This window comes from Rhinoderma darwinii (genome assembly GCF_050947455.1).
Source record: "Rhinoderma darwinii isolate aRhiDar2 chromosome 2 unlocalized genomic scaffold, aRhiDar2.hap1 SUPER_2_unloc_7, whole genome shotgun sequence".
Classification (NCBI taxonomy): Eukaryota; Metazoa; Chordata; class Amphibia; order Anura; family Rhinodermatidae; genus Rhinoderma; species Rhinoderma darwinii.
In genome coordinates this window covers 41806-67178 of record NW_027461731.1, presented here as the reverse complement: position 1 = coordinate 67178, position 25373 = coordinate 41806, and the positions used below count along the sequence as shown (strand labels likewise).

Below are 25373 nucleotides of genomic sequence, written 5' to 3'. Positions count from 1 at the left end.
ATCCATCTAGTGTACACAGGTAGGTCCATTGTGACGGGCGGGCGGGCGGGCGGGCTGGCTGCTTTAATGGCTGTTTGCTGTTCCCCTACTCCACTCCACTATTTGACTATGGTGCTGCATCAATCAGTGGCTGGCTCAGGTGCAGCTCTTTAACCTACCTAGGAGGGAGGGCGGAGAGAAGACAAGGAAGGTGAATGAGCTGTTCCAATGTGAAATGCCGGAAACACAGAAACACAGACGACACAAAACAAGAGGTGGCAATGTATTAATTAATTGCATTTAATAAATTAGCTCATTATCACACATGACTGTACAAATGCATTGTCCAACAGGTGTTGAAATAATGGGATTAAAAGGGGAGATCCCATCCGAAAGACAAAAACAATGGCAAACACAAAAAGCACTTTTGGAATCTGATTTTAGTAAACACATAAGGAAAGGGTGCACCGGTCCTGGAAATACTGCAATACCAGGTCATTGCGTGGAGTGGACAGAGCAAGCTCTATTTCCATCTCCCTGTTCTAAAAATCCATTTAATATATGGTCCCCAGATAGGGGACGTATCAGATATTAAACTGATAAGAACAGATACTACACTTGATCTTAGCCAAAAGGCCGAGAAGCGATAACCCGAACGGGCCGCGCGTTGACCGAGCCTGCCCAATACTGCTGTTCACCCCTTGCAGCGATTCAGCCTACTCCTAGGCAATTCCATGGGGCCCTGCAGGCTCACACACACTCACAGCTACTAAGCGGGAGGTGAATAAAGGCCGGAGAGGAAGCAAGACAGGATTTGCTTCTTTTGCTTGCACCACAATGCAGTGCTGAAAGAGGAGGAATCAACATAAAAACGCCTTCCTGGCAACGCCCAAATGCCCTCCTGCCGTGCAAACACTGGCAGCAGCAGCAGCAGTAAGTGCATGCCCACTGCCACCCCTTCTCCTTTCACACCTTGTATCAGCTTTAATCCAGTCCAGTGCTGCCTGCTGAGCAGCACTGACCAACACTGCCTGGGCCCAGGCTTTTATCTCTGAGGCCCCATTATGATGTCAGAAAGCTGGCTCTGGCTCCTGAGGTCTCCACTATGACACGTGCAGAGTTCCGTCTGAACTTTATATAAGACGGTGCGGCTCAGTCAGTCACTCAGTGTTGCCTGAGAGGGCAACACTGCAACAGCCGGCCCCCAGGCTGTCTTTTTTTTGCACAGCTAGTTGCCTCCAGGAGGCCACAAGAGGGAGACAAGGGACTGCAAAATGGAAAATAGGCATCCACCAACTTTACAGACAACTTGTTCTCCTTGCTCCTACAACCTCCATCCTTGCACAGTTTGTTATTCTTCCAGGTAACATAGTAACAAATCCAAATTGCTGCTCTCTTTGTAGGCAAGCAAGGGTTTGTTGCAACTGCAATTCTTACCTCTTCTTGAAATGTAGGGACCACAGTACATTCCATCACATCCATCTAGTGTACACAGGTAGGTCCATTGTGACGGGCGGGCGGGCGGGCGGGCGGGCGGGCTGGCTGCTTTAATGGCTGTTTGCTGTTCCCCTACTCCACTCCACTATTTGACTATGGTGCTGCATCAATCAGTGGCTGGCTCAGGTGCAGCTCTTTAACCTACCTAGGAGGGAGGGCGGAGAGAAGACAAGGAAGGTGAATGAGCTGTTCCAATGTGAAATGCCGGAAACACAGAAACACAGACGACACAAAACAAGAGGTGGCAATGTATTAATTAATTGCATTTAATAAATTAGCTCATTATCACACATGACTGTACAAATGCATTGTCCAACAGGTGTTGAAATAATGGGATTAAAAGGGGAGATCCCATCCGAAAGACAAAAACAATGGCAAACACAAAAAGCACTTTTGGAATCTGATTTTAGTAAACACATAAGGAAAGGGTGCACCGGTCCTGGAAATACTGCAATACCAGGTCAATGCGTGGAGTGGACAGAGCAAGCTCTATTTCCATCTCCCTGTTCTAAAAATCCATTTAATATATGGTCCCCAGATAGGGGACGTATCAGATATTAAACTGATAAGAACAGATACTACACTTGATCTTAGCCAAAAGGCCGAGAAGCGATAACCCGAACGTGCCGCGTGTTTTGCTTCTTTTGCTTGCACCACAATGCAGAGCTGAAAGAGGAGTAATCGACATAAAAACGCCTTCCTGGCAACGCCCAAATGCTCTCCTGCCGTGCAAACACTGGCAGCAGCAGCAGCAGCAGCAGCAGTAAGTGCATGCCCACTGCCACCCCTTCTCCTTTCACACCTTGTATCAGCTTTAATCCAGTCCAGTGCTGCCTGCTGAGCAGCACTGACCAACACTGCCTGGGCCCAGGCTTTTATCTCTGAGGCCCCATTATGATGTCAGAAAGCTGGCTCTGGCTCCTGAGGTCTCCACTATGACACGTGCAAAGTTCCGTCTGAACTTTATATAAGACGGTGCGGCTCAGTCAGTCACTCAGTGTTGCCTGAGAGGGCAACACTGCAACAGCCGGCCCCCAGGCTGTCTTTTTTTTGCACAGCTAGTTGCCTCCAGGAGGCCACAAGAGGGAGACAAGGGACTGCAAAATGGAAAATAGGCATCCACCAACTTTACAGACAACTTGTTCTCCTTGCTCCTACAACCTCCATCCTTGCACAGTTTGTTATTCTTCCAGGTAACATAGTAACAAATCCAAATTGCTGCTCTCTTTGTAGGCAAGCAAGGGTTTGTTGCAACTGCAATTCTTACTTCTTCTTGAAATGTAGGGACCACAGTACATTCCATCACATCCATCTAGTGTACACAGGTAGGTCCATTGTGACGGGCGGGCGGGCGGGCGGGCTGGCTGCTTTAATGGCTGTTTGCTGTTCCCCTACTCCACTCCACTATTTGACTATGGTGCTGCATCAATCAGTGGCTGGCTCAGGTGCAGCTCTTTAACCTACCTAGGAGGGAGGGCGGAGAGAAGACAAGGAAGGTGAATGAGCTGTTCCAATGTGAAATGCCGGAAACACAGAAACACAGACGACACAAAACAAGAGGTGGCAATGTATTAATTAATTGCATTTAATAAATTAGCTCATTATCACACATGACTGTACAAATGCATTGTCCAACAGGTGTTGAAATAATGGGATTAAAAGGGGAGATCCCATCCGAAAGACAAAAACAATGGCAAACACAAAAAGCACTTTTGGAATCTGATTTTAGTAAACACATAAGGAAAGGGTGCACCGGTCCTGGAAATACTGCAATACCAGGTCATTGCGTGGAGTGGACAGAGCAAGCTCTATTTCCATCTCCCTGTTCTAAAAATCCATTTAATATATGGTCCCCAGATAGGGGACGTATCAGATATTAAACTGATAAGAACAGATACTACACTTGATCTTAGCCAAAAGGCCGAGAAGCGATAACCCGAACGGGCCGCGCGTTGACCGAGCCTGCCCAATACTGCTGTTCACCCCTTGCAGCGATTCAGCCTACTCCTAGGCAATTCCATGGGGCCCTGCAGGCTCACACACACTCACAGCTACTAAGCGGGAGGTGAATAAAGGCCGGAGAGGAAGCAAGACAGGATTTGCTTCTTTTGCTTGCACCACAATGCAGTGCTGAAAGAGGAGGAATCAACATAAAAACGCCTTCCTGGCAACGCCCAAATGCCCTCCTGCCGTGCAAACACTGGCAGCAGCAGCAGCAGTAAGTGCATGCCCACTGCCACCCCTTCTCCTTTCACACCTTGTATCAGCTTTAATCCAGTCCAGTGCTGCCTGCTGAGCAGCACTGACCAACACTGCCTGGGCCCAGGCTTTTATCTCTGAGGCCCCATTATGATGTCAGAAAGCTGGCTCTGGCTCCTGAGGTCTCCACTATGACACGTGCAAAGTTCCGTCTGAACTTTATATAAGACGGTGCGGCTCAGTCAGTCACTCAGTGTTGCCTGAGAGGGCAACACTGCAACAGCCGGCCCCCAGGCTGTCTTTTTTTTGCACAGCTAGTTGCCTCCAGGAGGCCACAAGAGGGAGACAAGGGACTGCAAAATGGAAAATAGGCATCCACCAACTTTACAGACAACTTGTTCTCCTTGCTCCTACAACCTCCATCCTTGCACAGTTTGTTATTCTTCCAGGTAACATAGTAACAAATCCAAATTGCTGCTCTCTTTGTAGGCAAGCAAGGGTTTGTTGCAACTGCAATTCTTACCTCTTCTTGAAATGTAGGGACCACAGTACATTCCATCACATCCATCTAGTGTACACAGGTAGGTCCATTGTGACGGGCGGGCGGGCGGGCGGGCGGGCTGGCTGCTTTAATGGCTGTTTGCTGTTCCCCTACTCCACTCCACTATTTGACTATGGTGCTGCATCAATCAGTGGCTGGCTCAGGTGCAGCTCTTTAACCTACCTAGGAGGGAGGGCGGAGAGAAGACAAGGAAGGTGAATGAGCTGTTCCAATGTGAAATGCCGGAAACACAGAAACACAGACGACACAAAACAAGAGGTGGCAATGTATTAATTAATTGCATTTAATAAATTAGCTCATTATCACACATGACTGTACAAATGCATTGTCCAACAGGTGTTGAAATAATGGGATTAAAAGGGGAGATCCCATCCGAAAGACAAAAACAATGGCAAACACAAAAAGCACTTTTGGAATCTGATTTTAGTAAACACATAAGGAAAGGGTGCACCGGTCCTGGAAATACTGCAATACCAGGTCAATGCGTGGAGTGGACAGAGCAAGCTCTATTTCCATCTCCCTGTTCTAAAAATCCATTTAATATATGGTCCCCAGATAGGGGACGTATCAGATATTAAACTGATAAGAACAGATACTACACTTGATCTTAGCCAAAAGGCCGAGAAGCGATAACCCGAACGTGCCGCGTGTTTTGCTTCTTTTGCTTGCACCACAATGCAGAGCTGAAAGAGGAGTAATCGACATAAAAACGCCTTCCTGGCAACGCCCAAATGCCCTCCTGCCGTGCAAACACTGGCAGCAGCAGCAGCAGCAGCAGTAAGTGCATGCCCACTGCCACCCCTTCTCCTTTCACACCTTGTATCAGCTTTAATCCAGTCCAGTGCTGCCTGCTGAGCAGCACTGACCAACACTGCCTGGGCCCAGGCTTTTATCTCTGAGGCCCCATTATGATGTCAGAAAGCTGGCTCTGGCTCCTGAGGTCTCCACTATGACACGTGCAAAGTTCCGTCTGAACTTTATATAAGACGGTGTGGCTCAGTCAGTCACTCAGTGTTGCCTGAGAGGGCAACACTGCAACAGCCGGCCCCCAGGCTGTCTTTTTTTTGCACAGCTAGTTGCCTCCAGGAGGCCACAAGAGGGAGACAAGGGACTGCAAAATGGAAAATAGGCATCCACCAACTTTACAGACAACTTGTTCTCCTTGCTCCTACAACCTCCATCCTTGCACAGTTTGTTATTCTTCCAGGTAACATAGTAACAAATCCAAATTGCTGCTCTCTTTGTAGGCAAGCAAGGGTTTGTTGCAACTGCAATTCTTACTTCTTCTTGAAATGTAGGGACCACAGTACATTCCATCACATCCATCTAGTGTACACAGGTAGGTCCATTGTGACGGGAGGGCGGGCGGGCGGGCGGGCGGGCTGGCTGCTTTAATGGCTGTTTGCTGTTCCCCTACTCCACTCCACTATTTGACTATGGTGCTGCATCAATCAGTGGCTGGCTCAGGTGCAGCTCTTTAAACTACCTAGGAGGGAGGGCGGAGAGAAGACAAGGAAGGTGAATGAGCTGTTCCAATGTGAAATGCCGGAAACACAGAAACACAGACGACACAAAACAAGAGGTGGCAATGTATTAATTAATTGCATTTAATAAATTAGCTCATTATCACACATGACTGTACAAATGCATTGTCCAACAGGTGTTGAAATAATGGGATTAAAAGGGGAGATCCCATCCGAAAGACAAAAACAATGGCAAACACAAAAAGCACTTTTGGAATCTGATTTTAGTAAACACATAAGGAAAGGGTGCACCGGTCCTGGAAATACTGCAATACCAGGTCAATGCGTGGAGTGGACAGAGCAAGCTCTATTTCCATCTCCCTGTTCTAAAAATCCATTTAATATATGGTCCCCAGATAGGGGACGTATTAGATATTAAACTGATAAGAACAGATACTACACTTGATCTTAGCCAAAAGGCCGAGAAGCGATAACCCGAACGTGCCGCGCGTTTTGCTTCTTTTGCTTGCACCACAATGCAGTGCTGAAAGAGGAGGAATCAACATAAAAACGCCTTCCTAGCAACGCCCAAATGCCCTCCTGCCGTGCAAACACTGGCAGCAGCAGCAGCAGCAGCAGCAGCAGCAGTAAGTGCATGCCCACTGCCACCCCTTCTCCTTTCACACCTTGTATCAGCTTTAATCCAGTCCAGTGCTGCCTGCTGAGCAGCACTGACCAACACTGCCTGGGCCCAGGCTTTTATCTCTGAGGCCCCATTATGATGTCAGAAAGCTGGCTCTCGCTCCTGAGGTCTCCACTATGACACGTGCAAAGTTCCGTCTGAACTTTATATAAGACGGTGCGGCTCAGTCAGTCACTCAGTGTTGCCTGAGAGGGCAACACTGCAACAGCCGGCCCCCAGGCTGTCTTTTTTTTGCACAGCTAGTTGCCTCCAGGAGGCCACAAGAGGGAGACAAGGGACTGCAAAATGGAAAATAGGCATCCACCAACTTTACAGACAACTTGTTCTCCTTGCTCCTACAACCTCCATCCTTGCACAGTTTGTTATTCTTCCAGGTAACATAGTAACAAATCCAAATTGCTGCTCTCTTTGTAGGCAAGCAAGGGTTTGTTGCAACTGTAATTCTTACTTCTTCTTGAAATGTAGGGACCACAGTACATTCCATCACATCCATCTAGTGTACACAGGTAGGTCCATTGTGACGGACGGGCTGGCTGCTTTAATGGCTGTTTGCTGTTCCCCTACTCCACTCCACTATTTGACTATGGTGCTGCATCAATCAGTGGCTGGCTCAGGTGCAGCTCTTTAACCTACCTAGGAGGGAGGGCGGAGAGAAGACAAGGAAGGTGAATGAGCTGTTCCAATGTGAAATGCCGGAAACACAGAAACACAGACGACACAAAACAAGAGGTGGCAATGTATTAATTAATTGCATTTAATAAATTAGCTCATTATCACACATGACTGTACAAATGCATTGTCCAACAGGTGTTGAAATAATGGGATTAAAAGGGGAGATCCCATCCGAAAGACAAAAACAATGGCAAACACAAAAAGCACTTTTGGAATCTGATTTTAGTAAACGCATAAGGAAAGGGTGCACCGGTCCTGGAAATACTGCAATACCAGGTCAATGCGTGGAGTGGACAGAGCAAGCTCTATTTCCATCTCCCTGTTCTAAAAATCCATTTAATATATGGTCCCCAGATAGGGGACGTATCAGATATTAAACTGATAAGAACAGATACTACACTTGATCTTAGCCAAAAGGCCGAGAAGCGATAACCCGAACGTGCCGCGCGTTTTGCTTCTTTTGCTTGCACCACAATGCAGTGCTGAAAGAGGAGGAATCGACATAAAACGCCTTCCTGGCAACGCCCAAATGCCCTCCTGCCGTGCAAACACTGGCAGCAGCAGCAGCAGCAGCAGCAGCAGCAGCAGTAAGTGCATGCCCACTGCCACCCCTTCTCCTTTCACACCTTGTATCAGCTTTAATCCAGTCCAGTGCTGCCTGCTGAGCAGCACTGACCAACACTGCCTGGGCCCAGGCTTTTATCTCTGAGGCCCCATTATGATGTCAGAAAGCTGGCTCTGGCTCCTGAGGTCTCCACTATGACACGTGCAAAGTTCCGTCTGAACTTTATATAAGACGGTGCGGCTCAGTCAGTCACTCAGTGTTGCCTGAGAGGGCAACACTGCAACAGCCGGCCCCCAGGCTGTCTTTTTTTTGCACAGCTAGTTGCCTCCAGGAGGCCACAAGAGGGAGACAAGGGACTGCAAAATGGAAAATAGGCATCCACCAACTTTACAGACAACTTGTTCTCCTTGCTCCTACAACCTCCATCCTTGCACAGTTTGTTATTCTTCCAGGTAACATAGTAACAAATCCAAATTGCTGCTCTCTTTGTAGGCAAGCAAGGGTTTGTTGCAACTGCAATTCTTACTCCTTCTTGAAATGTAGGGACCACAGTACATTCCATCACATCCATCTAGTGTACACAGGTAGGTCCATTGTGACGGGCGGGCGGGCTGGCTGTTTTAATGGCTGTTTGCTGTTCCCCTACTCCACTCCACTATTTGACTATGGTGCTGCATCAATCAGTGGCTGGCTCAGGTGCAGCTCTTTAACCTACCTAGGAGGGAGGGCGGAGAGAAGACAAGGAAGGTGAATGAGCTGTTCCAATGTGAAATGCCGGAAACACAGAAACACAGACGACACAAAACAAGAGGTGGCAATGTATTAATTAATTGCATTTAATAAATTAGCTCATTATCACACATGACTGTACAAATGCATTGTCCAACAGGTGTTGAAATAATGGGATTAAAAGTGGAGATCCCATCCGAAAGACAAAAACAATGGCAAACACAAAAAGCACTTTTGGAATCTGATTTTAGTAAACACATAAGGAAAGGGTGCACCGGTCCTGGAAATACTGCAATACCAGGTCAATGCGTGGAGTGGACAGAGCAAGCTCTATTTCCATCTCCCTGTTCTAAAAATCCATTTAATATATGGTCCCCAGATAGGGGACGTATCAGATATTAAACTGATAAGAACAGATACTACACTTGATCTTAGCCAAAAGGCCGAGAAGCGATAACCCGAACGGGCCGCGCGTTGACCGAGCCTGCCCAATACTGCTGTTCACCCCTTGCAGCGATTCAGCCTACTCCTAGGCAATTCCATGGGGCCCTGCAGGCTCACACACACTCACAGCTACTAAGCGGGAGGTGAATAAAGGCCGGAGAGGAAGCAAGACAGGATTTGCTTCTTTTGCTTGCACCACAATGCAGTGCTGAAAGAGGAGGAATCGACATAAAAACGCATTCCTGGCAACGCCCAAATGCCCTCCTGCCGTGCAAACACTGGCAGCAGCAGCAGCAGCAGTAAGTGCATGCCCACTGCCACCCCTTCTCCTTTCACACCTTGTATCAGCTTTAATCCAGTCCAGTGCTGCCTGCTGAGCAGCACTGACCAACACTGCCTGGGCCCAGGCTTTTATCTCTGAGTCCCCATTATGATGTCAGAAAGCTGGCTCTGGCTCCTGAGGTCTCCACTATGACACGTGCAAAGTTCCGTCTGAACTTTATATAAGACGGTGCGGCTCAGTCAGTCACTCAGTGTTGCCTGAGAGGGCAACACTGCAACAGCCGGCCCCCAGGCTGTCTTTTTTTTGCACAGCTAGTTGCCTCCAGGAGGCCACAAGAGGGAGACAAGGGACTGCAAAATGGAAAATAGGCATCCACCAACTTTACAGAAGAGGCTGGACGCAGCCTGCAGGGCTTAAGGGGAAGCCTCCATGACCTCACTGGTAGGGAAAGGGTTAATAGGTAAGGGAGAGTTGGAGGGAGAGTTAGGAGGAGGTGGAGGAGGGACAAGGAGGAGTCAGGGGGCCGTTGCTGAGCTTCCCGCTGTTTGCGGCATTGAGCCGGAAGCAGCGGGAGGAGTAACACAGGGAGAGACAAGCTCCCCGTTGCCCGCGCTTATAACAATGTCGGAGGCCGTATTATTAGAGCGGCTGCGTGCCGCTGATGTGCACCACGGTCCCGGATGGCTTGAGGAGACCGTGGCTGCATTAACTAGGATCCCGGACGCCGTTTCGCCACGCCAGGCCCGGCGTTCGGGGTCTGTTGCAGGGGACAGGCTCCCCTCCCCCGGCCCCCTTACTAGCATTACTATGGCGGCGGGGGGGGAGTCGGCAACAACCGCTCCTGCTCGGAGCAGGCTGAGAGCGTTGCCGGGGGTGACGGCGACTCAGGCCGGGTCGACCCGTCCCTCCCGGCGGTCCCGACCTCCAGAGCGCCTCAGTCCTGAGGCAGTCCCGCGGACACGGCGTCGCAGAGGGAGCCCGATCTCGGACGCTGCAGGCCAGGCAGCTGGGAGGACCGCCCCTTCCCAGGCCCTGCGTCCTGGCAGGAATCCCAAGCCGCGACGGGGTCCGGCGGTAAGCAGGGAGTCGCAGGCCGGGCTCCCTGTCACCCCTCCCCCATCGGATGGAAGATTCGGAGGACAAGGTACGGCCGCCCCGCCTGGTGATGTTCCGGCCAGGGGGCAGGCTTCTTCAGGATCAGCGAGACGGACGTCTAGATCTGCAGCGACGTCGAGGCAACAGGTCCGGTCGGAAGTCTGGGTCCCGGCGGTCGGGCGGCAGGTTGCCGGCCCATCGGTCAGCGCGTCCTCATCCCCGTTCCGAAGATGTCGTTTGGATGGACAGTCGTCGGCGAGAGAAGAGCTGGAGGAAGGTGAACTGGACGTGTATCGTCGAGGTCAGGATGGTCCGGCTGACGGGAACACAGCGCCTGTGCAGCCCGGTGAGTGTATAACTCCATCATTGTCATATCCAGCGATTTTTATGTCGGGTATCGGCGGGGGGGCTGCTAGCGTCGCATCGGTGGCCGGTAGTGGCGCGGGCGGGCGCGATGGCGCGGGTTTGGCAGACTTAGTGGGTTGCTTGAGAGAGCTGGTCGGGCGCCTAGATAGGGCGGTGGCGCCGGTAGTCACGGAAGTGTCCCCGGCGGTAGTTGGGGAGGGTCCCAGGGAAGGGGGATTGTTACAAGCGCGGCCCGTAACGGCGGTTAGAGAGGCGGTGTCGGTACAGACCGAGGCGCAAAAAGATGGCGATCGGGTGCGTATTGATGATCGCGCTCGTGGGGAGGTGTATGTGTGTTTCGAAGGTCCGTTGGGGGCGCATTTAAAGCAGGAGGTGCGTGAGCGGATCTGGAAGGACGAATATGTAGAGATTTTTTCTCTCTTGCCGCTCGCTAAATTTAATTTGGATAAGAGCAAGCGGGACGAGAGTAAAAAGGACGAGGAGGAACGGCGGCGGTATAGGCTTATCCCGCAGACGTTCGTTAATTGGTCGCAGGCGTTCGCCATATTAGCCAGTGTGATAGGGGAAAAGGCGCCGGAAAATTGTTCGGCGTTGTTTTGTTATTTTGATGCTATTGGGGAGGCTCATAGGGCGTATGGGGGCCAGGCGTGGCTGCGATACGACGAGCAATTCCGTCAGCGAAAAGCGGTTCGGCCGGCGATTCGGTGGGACCAGAAGGATATTGCTCTCTGGTTACGGGTTACGGCTCCGGTTAGGCAGTCCTTTCCCGGGAGCGCCGGCCAAGGAGGCCAGTCTAGTCAGGTTGGACAAGGCGGCGGGGGAAAGGCAGGGTTTTGCTGGCAATTTAATGAAGGCCAGTGCAAGTTCGGGGCCACGTGCAAGTTCAAGCACGTGTGTTCGGAGTGTAATGGTGCATCACACGGGGCGGCGAAATGTATGCGGAAAAGGAGGTCAGGGAACCAGTCCTCCGCGGCTGGTCAAGGGGGTGTCACCGGTGAGGGTGGAAAAGATGGCCCCTTATCTAAATGAGTATCCGGGCAGGGCGGCGGCTAAGTTGCTTTACGAGGGTTTTCGTGTTGGTTTCGTTATTCCCCCGCCTCCTTATGAGGTTCCGGTTACGCGGAGGAATTTAAAATCGGCTTACTCGCATGCCAAGGTCGTGTCGGACAAATTGTTAAAAGAAGTTTCGTTGGGTCGCATGTCAGGGCCTTTTGTTGAGTCGCCAGTAAAAGATTTAGTTGTGTCCCCGTTGGGTATTGTTCCTAAGCGCGAGCCCGTAAAATTTCGTTTAATTCAACACTTATCGTATCCCAAGGGTTCGTCGGTAAACGACGGGATAGATCACGAGTTGTGCTTCGTAGCCTATACCTCATTCGATAAGGCGGTGGGGTTAGTGCGGGCTGCGGGTCCGGGCGCGCTGCTAGCAAAAACCGAAATCGAGGCGGCGTTCAGGTTGTTGCCAGTTCATCCAGAAAGCCAACGGCTGTTGGGCTGTTTTTGGAATGGGGCCTTTTATGTGGATCGGTGCCTTCCGATGGGGTGTTCCCTTTCTTGTGCGTACTTCGAGGCGTTTAGTAGCTTCGTGGAGTGGGTAGCGAGGGGAGTATCCGGGGTCGACTCGTTGATCCATTACTTAGATGATTTCTTGTGCGTTGGCCCGGGGGGTTCGCCGGTTTGCGGTAATTTGCTTTATGCACGACAGAAGGTTGCGAGGGATTTTGGGATCCCTTTGGCGCCAGAAAAAACGGAGGGCCCAGTAGCGACGATTTGTTTTTTGGGAATTGAAATAGATTCGGTGGCAATGGAGTGTCGTCTCCCTGCGGATAAGCTGGGTGCTTTGAGGCTGGAGGTACGGCGGGCTTGTAGACTGAAGAAAATGACGCTGCGGGAGCTTCAGTCGCTGCTGGGGAAGTTGAATTTCGCCTGCCGGATTATGCCAATGGGGAGGGTGTTTGGTAGACGGTTGGCAGCGACAACGGCGGGAGTGCGTGCACCGCATCATTTTGTGCGGCTCAAGGAGGAGCACCGAGCTGATCTTCAGGTTTGGGATGACTTCTTGGGCCAGTACAATGGTCGCTCGCTGTGGATGGCCCCAGCGCAGGATACGAGTGATTTGAATAATTTTACGGATGCGGCTGGGGCGGGCGGTTTTGGAGCTTACGGGGGAGGTCCGTGGTGCGCAGGTCAATGGCCGGCTAGTTGGGTGTCCAGCGGACTCACGCGGAATCTGGCCCTGCTCGAGCTGTTCCCCATCGTGGTGGCGGCAACCATTTGGGGGGACAGGCTCAGGGATAAGAAGGTTCGTTTTTACTGCGACAACATGGGGGTGGTGCTGGCCATTAATAACATCACGGCGTCCTCTCCTCCTGTAGTTCAATTGTTGCGACATTTAGTGTTGGTATGTTTGTCATTGAACGCGTGGGTGGTGGCGGTGCATGTGCCGGGGGTACGGAATTGCATCGCTGATGCTCTTTCTCGCTCGCAGTGGGACCGGTTTCGGCAATTGGCACCGGGAGCGGAACGTCTCGGTTTGGCTTGTCCGGAACATCTTTGGGATCTGGTCTCGGTCCCGTAGAACAACTGGTACAAAGGTCTTTGGCGCGCACGACGTGGAGTGCTTATTCTGCTTGTTGGAGGCAGTGGGAGGAGTGGGTAAGAGAGTTGGGTGACGTCAATACGGATAGAGACAGGTTGGTGGCACTTTTGTACTGGTTAGGGGACGCCTGGGAGGCGGGGTTTTCAGTGGCAAAGGTGAACCGGTTCATATCTGCGGTGGCGTTTGGTTTTAAGTTACGAGGCTTTCAAGATGTATCTAAGGAATTTTTTGGTGCTACAGGCTTTGAAGGGGTTGGGCCGAGGTAGAGTGGAGGCGGATAGTAGAAGGCCTGTGTCGTTTGCTTTGCTTAGCCAAGTAGGGAAGGGTAAGCTGATAGTTTTGTTCGCCCTCCCGGGGTCGGTTATGTGCCCAGTAGAGTGCATGCGGGGTTTTTTAAGCCGCAAGCGGGGTCTCCAGATTTGCCTTTGTTACGTCATGTGGACGGGTCGTTTTGTCCAGGTTTCAGTTTGGAGATGTATTTAAGGAATGTCTGACGGCGGTTGGTGTCGCGGCGGGCTCATATTCATCTCATTCCTTCAGGATTGGCGCAGCAACTGCAGCGGGGCGCTGGGGGTTGGATGATGAAGGGGTGCGGCACATTGGTCGTTGGGAGTCCAACTGAGTTAAGTCCTATGTCCGCTCCATTTGTTATGAGGTTGTGGTTAACGCTTAAAAAATGTTTTGTATGGCGGTGTCTAATTGTTTTCCATTTCAGATTCGCCTCCGTGTTTGGTGTGGTTGCTGGGTCATTCGTACGTGCACTGGGTCATTCGTACGTGCCCGGACGGTCGCCAGTTGCGCATTCCGCGACAGGATGCGGTTGTGCATTGGCTGGGATTTAGAGGTATGTCATGGAGCAGGGGGTTGGCAGAATTCCAGACATAGGCCCGGCTTGATAGGGTTCTGGAGGTCTTAGTGTTGCACGTGGGTGGGGATGACTTAGGAGTCTGCCCCTTGCGTGAGTTGGTGCGGGATATCAAACACGATATGTTGGGTTTGTGGGTTTCTTATCCCAAGTTGGTGATAGTGTGGTCGGACATAGTCCCGAGGAAACATTGGCGGTTGGCTAGGTCAGTGAAAGAGTCAATAAGGCTCGCATTAAAGTTAATCGGGCGGTGTCCCGTTTCGTAGCAAAAATCGGGGGCATTTGTGTGCGGCACAGGGATTTGGAGTCAGGAGTGGGGAACTTCTGGAGGGGTGATGGGGTTCATCTGACCGAGGTTGGCATTGATCTTTGGAGCTTGGCGATAGCAGAAGGAATAGAAAGGGCGGTGGTGGTGTGGCGGAACTCACAGGCTTAAGGTGGTCAAGGCCTGTTTCGCTGTGGCGGGGGGAGTCCTTGAGGCCAGTCAGTACAAAATGGTGGGGGGGTCGCATCGGGGGTATGCGTCCCCCAAAAAAGGTACATGGTTGAAGACTTCATCGGGTGTTATCCCTTTGAAGTGGTCTTCTGGTAGAAGGTATATCACTTGAAGGCTTCATCGGGTGTTATCCCTTTGAAGTGGACTTCTAGTGGTCGGTATATCACTTGAGGGCTTCATCGGGTGTTATCCCCTTGAAGTGGACTTCTAGTGGTCGGTATATCACTTGAGGGCTTCATCGGGTGTTATCCCCTTGAAGTGGACTTCTAGTGGTTGGAGCCATCTGCAGAGGTGAACGGTGCTTCCGAGCTGGTTTACAGCTGGAGGTAATTGGTGGTTTGCAGATGGCTAATTCGGTGTGTTCTTAAAAAGGAACATCTGAAGGGGCTTCAAGGACTTCCTCTGCTCGGGTTAATGTTAACGTTAAATTGTTATGTACGATTCTGACCCATGTTGGGTCATGTGAATTATTAGGAGGAATTCTCTGGTGGATTCCTAACTAGTTATCCGAATGTTTCGGATTTAAATTGTTTTGATAAAACTGTGAAATTAATAAACGGCTGCTGTGGCCATTTCACATCCAACCTCGGTGTCACGTGTCTTTCCTAAAGGTGGGGGTGGAGGGATAAGATGGGTAAGGGAAGGTTCATTAACACACGACTCTACTTAGGAAGGTCAAGACAACTTGTTCTCCTTGCTCCTACAACCTCCATCCTTGCACAGTTTGTTATTCTTCCAGGTAACATAGTAACAAATCCAAATTGCTGCTCTCTTTGTAGGCAAGCAAGGGTTTGTTGCAACTGCAATTCTTACTTCTTCTTGAAATGTAGGGACCACAGTACATTCCATCACATCCATCTAGTGTACACAGGTAGGTCCATTGTGACGGGCGGGCGGGCGGGCGGGCTGCTTTAATGGCTGTTTGCTGTTCCCCTACTCCACTCCACTATTTGACTATGGTGCTGCATCAATCAGTGGCTGGCTCAGGTGCAGCTCTTTAACCTACCTAGGAGGGAGGGCGGAGAGAAGACAAGGAAGGTGAATGAGCTGTTCCAATGTGAAATGCCGGAAACACAGAAACACAGACGACACAAAACAAGAGGTGGCAATGTATTAATTAATTGCATTTAATAAATTAGCTCATTATCACACATGACTGTACAAATGCATTGTCCAACAGGTGTTGAAATAATGGGATTAAAAGGGGAGATCCCATCCGAAAGACAAAAACAATGGCAAACACAAAAAGCACTTTTGGAATCTGATTTTAGTAAACACATAAGGAAAGGGTGCACCGGTCCTGGAAATACTGCAATACCAGGTCAATGCGTGGAGTGGACAGAGCAAGCTCTATTTCCATCTCCCTGTTCTAAAAATCCATTTAATATATGGTCCCCAGATAGGGGACGTATCAGATATTAAACTGATAAGAACAGATACTACACTTGATCTTAGCCAAAAGGCCGAGAAGCGATAACCCGAACGTGCCGCGCGTTTTGCTTCTTTTGCTTGCACCACAATGCAGTGCTGAAAGAGGAGGAATCGACATAAAAACGCCTTCCTGGCAACGCCCAAATGCCCTCCTGCCGTGCAAACACTGGCAGCAGCAGCAGCAGCAGCAGCAGTAAGTGCATGCCCACTGCCACCCCTTCTCCTTTCACACCTTGTATCAGCTTTAATCCAGTCCAGTGCTGCCTGCTGAGCAGCACTGACCAACACTGCCTGGGCCCAGGCTTTTATCTCTGAGGCCCCATTATGATGTCAGAAAGCTGGCTCTGGCTCCTGAGGTCTCCACTATGACACGTGCAAAGTTCCGTCTGAACTTTATATAAGACGGTGCGGCTCAGTCAGTCACTCAGTGTTGCCTGAGAGGGCAACACTGCAACAGCCGGCCCCCAGGCTGTCTTTTTTTTGCACAGCTAGTTGCCTCCAGGAGGCCACAAGAGGGAGACAAGGGACTGCAAAATGGAAAATAGGCATCCACCAACTTTACAGACAACTTGTTCTCCTTGCTCCTACAACCTCCATCCTTGCACAGTTTGTTATTCTTCCAGGTAACATAGTAACAAATCCAAATTGCTGCTCTCTTTGTAGGCAAGTGCAGCAACCACGAGGAAGAGCTTACCAGGAGGATGGGAGCAGTAGTGAAGTGCACGGTGTATGGCCTGAGGTATCTGTAGGAATCTCTACCTCTCCTCCCTCGCTCCTTCTCGGGCTGGCACAGTGACAGGGGGGCTGCACTATGGATGATGGTGGTAATAGTCTTTTCCCCCGTAGCAACTCCCGTGATGGTGGTAGTAGTATGTGTGCGCCTGGCAAGGTGGTATGTGGGGTGCCCTTGATGTTATGCAGTGCAGGGACCAGACGACACAGGGGATTTGAATAACTCACGTTTACTGAAGAACTTTATACAGTCTTCCAAAATGGAGGCACGTTATCTTCTGTCCACTTCAACAGTTGAGGGGAAGAAGGGACCAGTGGGTGACCAATGAGGGTTTCAATTGTCCAGCTATATCTAGAAATCATTCACTTTTCCAGCAGCGTGTGTAATAAATGAACTCACTTTTCTCAGTGATGAGGGTTGTAGTTGAGTGACTTGATAGACACTTCTTATATTAATTGTGGCGTGCGGCAGAACCGGTAACAGCGCCAGCAGGAGTTCTGAGGCCCAATATTATATAGACTTCTCAGAAACAGACAGACAGCTTTTCAGCTAAATAATACTTGCTGTGGTGATGATAGAGATGATATGCTGGTTACAATCTCCTTACTGTTCCTCCTCTTGCATTGGGCTGCAGGTGCTGAGACCTGTTGCCAGTTGAAAGGATTGTATTAATCTGCTGTGTCAGAGCAGCTAGCAGACATGTCTGTCTCCTCACAGACACGACCCGACTCCTCTGTGTAGACTGTGAGACAGAGTCAGAGTGAGGCTCTAGGGCTCTAGCCAGGCTCCACCCCCTTTTCAAACAATGCTAGATGTACAATGCACCCTCTAGTGGCTCCCCACTGATACCTTCATCCTTCTCTTCAGCTGGTGAACAGCACACTGTGTGAAAAATAATAAAGACATGTAAAACACATCGAATGCATGACATACAAATAACAGGGAACCAGAAGGGTATCTTCTGGGATGCTGCATACTCCCGGACTTAAGACAAGACGTCCTCGTCGTTTTCTTGGATATGAACAGCCTAAAAGATGTAAAAAGGGTTAACATGAAATGCAAACATCTTAATAACATTGTATTCCTGTATTCTTGACTCTCGAAGGGGGAATAGGGGCGAAGATTTCTTCTGTAACAGTTGGAAGATGAGGGGCAGAAGTCTCAAGTCAAGATGAGCGGCAGTGTCCAACAGTTTATGGCACTTAGGATATGAGGGGCTCTGGTACGTCAGAGTCTATGGGGATATTCCCTCTTGAACGTAACAAGGGTTGGTAGGCTTCGGCCTAACTTGGATAGGAATAAATGAAGAAATGAAGAAGGGGCTCTAGAACATAAGAGTCTTTCTTGTTCCCTACTTGCAATTATATTCAATCCCTATAGCGAACTGGTTTCACGCCTTTAGTGGTTCTCTCTGATCTCCTGACAGGTTCAGGCACAACAACAGCAGGTACATGATGTGATCTGTCCTCTGTGTGAGTTGTAGACACTGTAGGTGTAGGATCAGGTGCAAGGAATGACAAAATTGGGGTAAACCACCAACTCAGTGGGTTCTTTATGTCCAAGTGTTGCTCTTGAGTTGAGGACTCAGTAGTTGTTGCTTCAATAGCTTCAGTTACTTCTGGTAGATCAATTGCAACTGGTTCTTCAATTGATATTTCCTGTTCAATGGTAGGCAACTGTTGATCTTGTAGGCACAGTTTAAGCCTGTTACGGTGGACAATTTGCGGTTGTTTACCATCTCTTTGGATCTCATAGATATCTGTTCCTTGGTATGGGACAGCCTTGATGGTATAAGGGATTCTTTCCCACTTAGTGTCCAATTTGCTGGTTCTTTGAAAGTTTTTCAACCAGACAAGGTCTCCAACTTGAAAGGGTTTAGCATTAGCATGTTGGTCATAATCCTGTTGTTGCTTCTTTCTCGCTTCTTCCATCCTAGCTTCAACAATTTCATTTGCATCAGCCATGCGTCTTTGGTGTTCACTCACCCACTCTGTGGTTGGTAGAGGGTTCAAGTCATCTGGAACGGACACATTCAATGAAATGTCTGAAGGCAGCTTTCCTTGTCTTCCGAACAATAGGAAGTATGGGGTGTAACCTGTGGAGGCTTGCATAGTGTTGTTGTAGATGTACACCAACTCAGGCAAATGATTTGGCCAGACAGCTCTCTGATGAGGCGGTAAAGTTCTGAGCATCTCAATCAGAATCTGGTTCATCTTCTCACACAACCCATTTCCTTGGGGATGGTAAGCGGTTGTTCTTAGTTTCTTACAGTTGTACAGCTGACAAAGTTCCTGAAATAGTTGGGATTCAAATGCAGAACCTCTATCTGTCAAGATCTTCTCAGGACAGCCATAGGGTAGAAGGAAAGTTTTTAGGAAGACTGCAGCGGTGGTCTTTGCTGTCAAGTCCTTTACTGGTACTGCGACTGTGAATTTGGTGTAATGGTCGATGATGGTCATGGCATAGGTGTATCCTGTTCTACTTGGCTCCATTTTCACATGGTCGATGGCCACGATCTCCAGCGGTCGATGACTCACGATAGGATGCAGAGGGGCCTTTTGGTTTGGCTTCTCTCCTCTTGCTAAGGCACAAGCAGTACATTCTTGACACCATTTCTCGACATCACCTCTAATTCCGATCCAATAGAATCTTCTGCGAATTGTAGCTTCTGTCTTTTGAACTCCAAAGTGTCCAGACTTGTTGTGGTATGCCTCAAGGACAACTTTGGCATCTCTCCTTGGGATGACAATTTGGTGCAGCCGATTACTGGTGATGGGATCCAGCACTCTCCTCAGCAGCAGACCATTCTCTTCAAAGAGACGTTTCCTTTGTCTCCAAAGGCGAAGTAGTTCTGGGTCTGTGTTGCCTCGGCGGATTCTAATGGGTATTTTTTTGGTATCCAGGTAGTCTAGGATATCTCCAATCACTCTGCTCTCAGCTTGCAACAGGGCCCATTGTTCTTGTTCTGGTGACTGCTTCTTGGCCTGTTGGGAAGAACAATGTACCTGGGTTTTGTTGTTGATAGCATCAGGATCTGCAAAGCGGTTGTAGAATGCAGGCATCTCTACTTCCTCTTTGTGGTTGTCATCATCAGGATTCTCCGGGTCTTCTCCTGTAGGCAGGCGGGACAAGGCATCCGCATTGATGTTGGACTTGCCTGTTCTGTATTTGACCACGAAGTTGTAATTTGCTAATCGTGAAGCCCATCTCTGTTCTAAGGCTCCCAGCCTTGCGGTGTTCAGGTGTGCTAGCGGGTTGTTATCTGTGAAGACAGTGAAGGAAGAAGCGGCAAGGTAGTCCTTAAACTTCTCTGTGACGGCCCAGACCAATGCAAGGAACTCCAGCTTGAAGGAACTATAGTTCTGATCGTTTCTTTCAGCTCCTTTGAGTGCTCTACTTGCATAGGCGATCACTCTTTCTTTGTCTCCTTGTTGTTGGGCCAGCACTGCACCAAGTCCTTGGTTGCTTGCATCTGTGTAAAGATGGAAGGGCAGGCTGTAATCTGGGTAGCCCAGAATGGGTGGTTCAGTCAATAATCTTTTCAGTAACTGGAAGGCAATTTCTTGTTCTTCTTTCCAGTTAATGGGAATTCTCCTCTTCAAGTGTTCTTTAGGGTGCCCCCTCAAGAGTTCTTGTAGCGGTTCAGCGATGCGGGCAAAATGAGGAATGAATCTCCGGTAGTACCCGGCAAATCCGAGAAAGCTTCTTACTTCCTTCACAGTGGTAGGTGTAGGCCAACTGTGGACAGCAGCTATCTTCTCAGGATCTGGCTTTATGCCTTCTGCGCTCACTATATGTCCCAAGTACTGGACTTGAGGTTGGAGGAGGTGACACTTGGAGGGTTTGATTTTTAAGCCATTTTTGATTAGGACCTGGAACACTTCAGCTAGATGCTTGAGATGATCTTCATAGGACTTGGAGTAGACTATGACGTCATCCAGGTATAGGAGCACAGTCTCAAAGTTCCTGTGACCTAGGCATCTTTCCATCAGCCTTTGGAATGTTCCAGGAGCATTGCACAGTCCGAAGGGCATGCAATTGAACTCGAATAAGCCCATTGAGGTGGTGAAGGCTGTCTTCTCCCTATCAGCTGGAGACATTGGTACTTGCCAGTAACCACTTGTGAGATCCAGTGTAGAGAAGTAGGCAGCTGATCCCAGGGCTGTCAGAGATTCTTCAATCCTTGGAAGAGGATAGGCATCCTTGTGGGTAATGTTATTAATTTTTCTGTAATCCACACAGAAGCGAAGGTTGCCATCTTTCTTCCTGACAAGAACTAGTGGTGCAGCCCAGGGGCTGTGACTTTCTTGGATGACTTTAGCCTCTTTCATGTCGTGGACCATCTGCTTCACGTCTTGGTATAGGGCAGGTGGTATAGGCCTGTGTCTTTCCTTAATGGGAGGATGAGTACCAGTGGGAATAGTGTGCTCAATGTCTTTTGCTCTCCCATGGTCCAGAGGATGCTTACTGAAGGCTTCATGGCTATCCTGAGCCACTTCAAGTACTCCTTGGATCTGGTAGGCAGGTGTTGTTGCGGTTCCCACATGGATTTCTCCCCACCAGGGTGTTACTGGTGCTTCTTCTGACGTCTTTAGTTGCTGTGCAGCCTGTTTAGCGGTGACAGTTGGAATGTCCACCAGGTCTTGCACACTGAGTTGGGACAGCTGTGCTACAGGGTAGTACTTCCTCAGGGTTACTGAATGGTCTCCTAAGTTGAGAAGACGGATGGGTACTTTCCCTTCGACCACAGTCACTAAACTTCGGGCAGCCATAACCATTGGATGTTCATCTAGTGGTATTGGTTCCACTAGGGCTTGGTAGTCAAGTCCTTGTAGGCCTGAACGGGCCCGACACCAAAGCAGTGTTTCTGTGCCAGGTTTTAGGGTTACTGGATGGTGGTCCTTGATGCGAGCTCTGCAGATCTCTCCTCTGGCGTTGGTGAATCGCTGTTGGGCAGCCAGTACACGGATGGTCTTGTGTATTACCTTCTGGGCAGCCTGGGAAGCCGTGGGGACGGATTGTCGTAGGGCCTCTAGCATTTCTCCATAGCAGTGCTTTAGGATGTTCATTCCCAGAATTACTGTGGGTTGTCCTTGATCTTTAACTTTGATCACGAGGACTCCTTGCTGAGGTAAGTGCACTCCTCCCACTTGGACAGTAGGCTCCCAGTACCCGTGCAGAGGTAGGCACTGGCCGTTGGTAGCGATGACGTCTAACCAGGCTTCTGGAGGTTGCATCAGGATCTCGCTACTCCAGTGTTGTTCAAAGGCGGCCTGCTGGATGGTTGTCACTTGGGATCCCGTATCCAGGAGGGCAGCAAATGGTACTCCATTGATGCGGATGGTAACTTCTGGACGAGGTCCGACAAACCGTGGCAGCCATTTTGGATCTTTGGGACCTATTATTTCTCCTCCCGAGGAATGGTCCTCTGCCTCGGGAGACGTCCGTTTAACGCCCAGCATTGACGTTCTTGGTGACCTATCTTATGGCAGTGTCTGCAGGCAGGTCTCCCATGTTCATCAAAGCGATCTGTCGACGTTTTGTTGGGACTATTGCGGTAGCCCTTGCTAGGACTATTTGGATAACTGTCTCTAGATGTTGGCAGCTCACATTTTACTGGAGAGCTAGCTTCTAGATTCTCCAGTCGTTGGCAGACTTGCTCCAGGCTTTTGGCAATGAGTTTCAGTTGATCTTGGTACTGATCTCCTCCAGCTGTGATTTGAGCCTGTGTAGCCTGGTAGGTGATGGGCTTGCAAGGTGTTGGATGTGGTGCTACTGGGGCAGGTTCCTCTTCTGCCTCTTTAAGAGGGGTGGTAGCCCTGACTGTTCTTCTTCTGGGCCTTCTTTCTAGTACCTCTATGGCCAGTTCTTTAAACTCATGGAAGGTGCTGTCAGGGTTCTGGACGGACATCATTTGTAGTTGATGACTCATGGAATCTGAGGCGACTCCTTCAATGAACTGCTCCCTCAGGATTCTGTCTGCTTTTTCAGCCTCATGGGGGTCGGCTTGTATCATGGCCCTCATGGTCTCCTGTAAGGAAAGAGCAAAATTTCGGAGTGTCTCACCTGGTTGCTGAACTCTGTCCATGAACCTCATCCTGAGCTCAGAGATGGATTTGGGCTCAAAGGTGGTACGTAGCTGGACCAGGATCTGATCCACAGCCTTCTTTTGGATACGTGGCCAGGACTCCACTTCTTTTAGGGCCACATCTTGTAGTTGTCCCATTAAGATCTCTACCTTCTGTTCTTCTGGAATGGGGTAGAGGCGGAACATGGCAAGCATCTTTTTTCTAAAGTCTTTTAAGGTGTGTGGTTCACCTTTGTAGTGGGGCAGCCATGGGGCCCCTGCATAGTAGGGCATGGACAGCGGCATGATGCAGGGTGCTGCAGCAGGTGTTGTTCTTTCTGTCATGGCCGGTGTAGTGACCGTGCTGAGACCGGGCTCTTCCGTGTCACTTGAGTCCGACATTGTTACTGTCCCTTTAAATTTTTCCAATGTCTATTATTGGTGCTCCCGGACTTTTAACTGAGTCGGGGGTCTTGTTAAAGGTGCTCCCGGACTTTTTATTGGGTCCGGAGTGATGTCCAGGATGCTCCCGGGCTTTTTATTGGGCACCGGTGGTGGTACAGCAGGGGTTAACTTGATGGCCAATTGAATCGGGACTCACCGATGGTATGCTGTTGCTTCCCTCTGGGCTGTACTTTGTTACCGGGCTGTTCCGTTGCTCTCCTGTGATGTTTTTGGGAGAGTTGCTGGTTGCAGGGGATCCGCGGTGGAGGTGCTGTGCAGAGGCTTCACTCATCCAAGATGGCGGCGCCTAGCAGTTTTCGGCCGTTCCCTCTTGCCTGTGCTGGATATTGTGAGTTCCTATAATCATCCAGATGGTGGCGCTAGACTGGCGCCGCAGGTTAACCTGTCTGGAGCGGGTAAATGGAACTGTGACGCAGCAGTTTGTGAGGTAAAATGGCGGATTAACCCCTTTTGGGCTGGAACTGCCGGGAAACAGTGATTTTAACCCCTTTTGGGGCTGAAATAGTCTCTTGCAGCTGCGGTTGCAGCTTTGTACGGTGGGGACCAGGGCTTTGGGACAAAGTCTCTCTGGTTTGGGGCCCACATGAGATTTAAACGTATCCTGTTCGTGACGCCAAAGTTTATATGCAGCAACCACGAGGAAGAGCTTCCCAGGAGGATGGGAGCAGTAGTGAAGTGCACGGTGTATGGCCTGAGGTATCTGTAGGAATCTCTACCTCTCCTCCCTCGCTCCTTCTCGGGCTGGCACAGTGACAGGGGGGCTGCACTATGGATGATGGTGGTAATAGTCTTTTCCCCCGTAGCAACTCCCGTGATGGTGGTAGTAGTATGTGTGCGCCTGGCAAGGTGGTATGTGGGGTGCCCTTGATGTTATGCAGTGCAGGGACCAGACGACACAGGGGATTTGAATAACTCACGTTTACTGAAGAACTTTATACAGTCTTCCAAAATGGAGGCACGTTATCTTCTGTCCACTTCAACAGTTGAGGGGAAGAAGGGACCAGTGGGTGACCAATGAGGGTTTCAATTGTCCAGCTATATCTAGAAATCATTCACTTTTCCAGCAGCGTGTGTAATAAATGAACTCACTTTTCTCAGTGATGAGGGTTGTAGTTGAGTGACTTGATAGACACTTCTTATATTAATTGTGGCGTGCGGCAGAACCGGTAACAGCGCCAGCAGGAGTTCTGAGGCCCAATATTATATAGACTTCTCCTCAGAAACAGACAGACAGCTTTTCAGCTAAATAATACTTGCTGTGGTGATGATAGAGATGATATGCTGGTTACAATCTCCATACTGTTCCTCCTCTTGCATTGGGCTGCAGGTGCTGAGACCTGTTGCCAGTTGAAAGGATTGTATTAATCTGCTGTGTCAGAGCAGCTAGCAGACATGTCTGTCTCCTCACAGACACGAACCGACTCCTCTGTGTAGACTGTGAGACAGAGTCAGAGTGAGGCTCTAGGGCTCTAGCCAGGCTCCACCCCCTTTTCAAACAATGCTAGATGTACAATGCACCCTCTAGTGGCTCCCCACTGATACCTTCATCCTTCTCTTCAGCTGGTGAACAGCACACTGTGTGAAAAATAATAAAGACATGTAAAACACATCGAATGCATGACATACAAATAACAGGGAACCAGAAGGGTATCTTCTGGGATGCTGCATAAGCAAGGGTTTGTTGCAACTGCAATTCTTACTTCTTCTTGAAATGTAGGGACCACAGTACAATCCATCACATCCATCTAGTGTACACAGGTAGGTCCATTGTGACGGGCGGGCTGGCTGCTTTAATGGCTGTTTGCTGTTCCCCTACTCCACTCCACTATTTGACTATGGTGCTGCATCAATCAGTGGCTGGCTCAGGTGCAGCTCTTTAACCTACCTAGGAGGGAGGGCGGAGAGAAGACAAGGAAGGTGAATGAGCTGTTCCAATGTGAAATGCCGGAAACACAGAAACACAGACGACACAAAACAAGAGGTGGCAATGTATTAATTAATTGCATTTAATAAATTAGCTCATTATCACACATGTCTGTACAAATGCATTGTCCAACAGGTGTTGAAATAATGGGATTAAAAGGGGAGATCCCATCCGAAAGACAAAAACAATGGCAAACACAAAAAGCACTTTTGGAATCTGATTTTAGTAAACGCATAAGG

General features: G+C 49.6%; 8 non-coding genes across 8 annotated transcripts; all 8 read right to left on the bottom strand.

The window, feature by feature from the left end:
• Nucleotides 1-436: 436 nt before the first annotated feature.
• On the bottom strand, nucleotides 437-627 carry LOC142682033 (U2 spliceosomal RNA). Its single transcript, XR_012853846.1, has one exon. It is a non-coding gene; the product is annotated as a U2 spliceosomal RNA (small nuclear RNA).
• Nucleotides 628-1899: 1272 nt separating this feature from the next.
• On the bottom strand, nucleotides 1900-2090 carry LOC142682142 (U2 spliceosomal RNA). The gene has a single exon (XR_012853924.1). It is a non-coding gene; the product is annotated as a U2 spliceosomal RNA (small nuclear RNA).
• A 1128-nt stretch (nucleotides 2091-3218) lies between these two features.
• LOC142682031 (U2 spliceosomal RNA) lies at nucleotides 3219-3409 on the bottom strand. The gene has a single exon (XR_012853844.1). It is a non-coding gene; the product is annotated as a U2 spliceosomal RNA (small nuclear RNA).
• Nucleotides 3410-4677: 1268 nt separating this feature from the next.
• LOC142682141 (U2 spliceosomal RNA) lies at nucleotides 4678-4868 on the bottom strand. The gene has a single exon (XR_012853923.1). It is a non-coding gene; the product is annotated as a U2 spliceosomal RNA (small nuclear RNA).
• Nucleotides 4869-6001: 1133 nt separating this feature from the next.
• On the bottom strand, nucleotides 6002-6192 carry LOC142682039 (U2 spliceosomal RNA). The gene has a single exon (XR_012853851.1). It is a non-coding gene; the product is annotated as a U2 spliceosomal RNA (small nuclear RNA).
• Nucleotides 6193-7314: 1122 nt separating this feature from the next.
• LOC142682140 (U2 spliceosomal RNA) lies at nucleotides 7315-7505 on the bottom strand. The gene has a single exon (XR_012853922.1). It is a non-coding gene; the product is annotated as a U2 spliceosomal RNA (small nuclear RNA).
• Nucleotides 7506-8633: 1128 nt separating this feature from the next.
• Nucleotides 8634-8824, bottom strand: LOC142682139 (U2 spliceosomal RNA). The gene has a single exon (XR_012853921.1). It is a non-coding gene; the product is annotated as a U2 spliceosomal RNA (small nuclear RNA).
• A 6974-nt stretch (nucleotides 8825-15798) lies between these two features.
• Nucleotides 15799-15989, bottom strand: LOC142682138 (U2 spliceosomal RNA). The gene has a single exon (XR_012853920.1). It is a non-coding gene; the product is annotated as a U2 spliceosomal RNA (small nuclear RNA).
• Between the last annotated feature and the right edge of the window lie 9384 nt (nucleotides 15990-25373).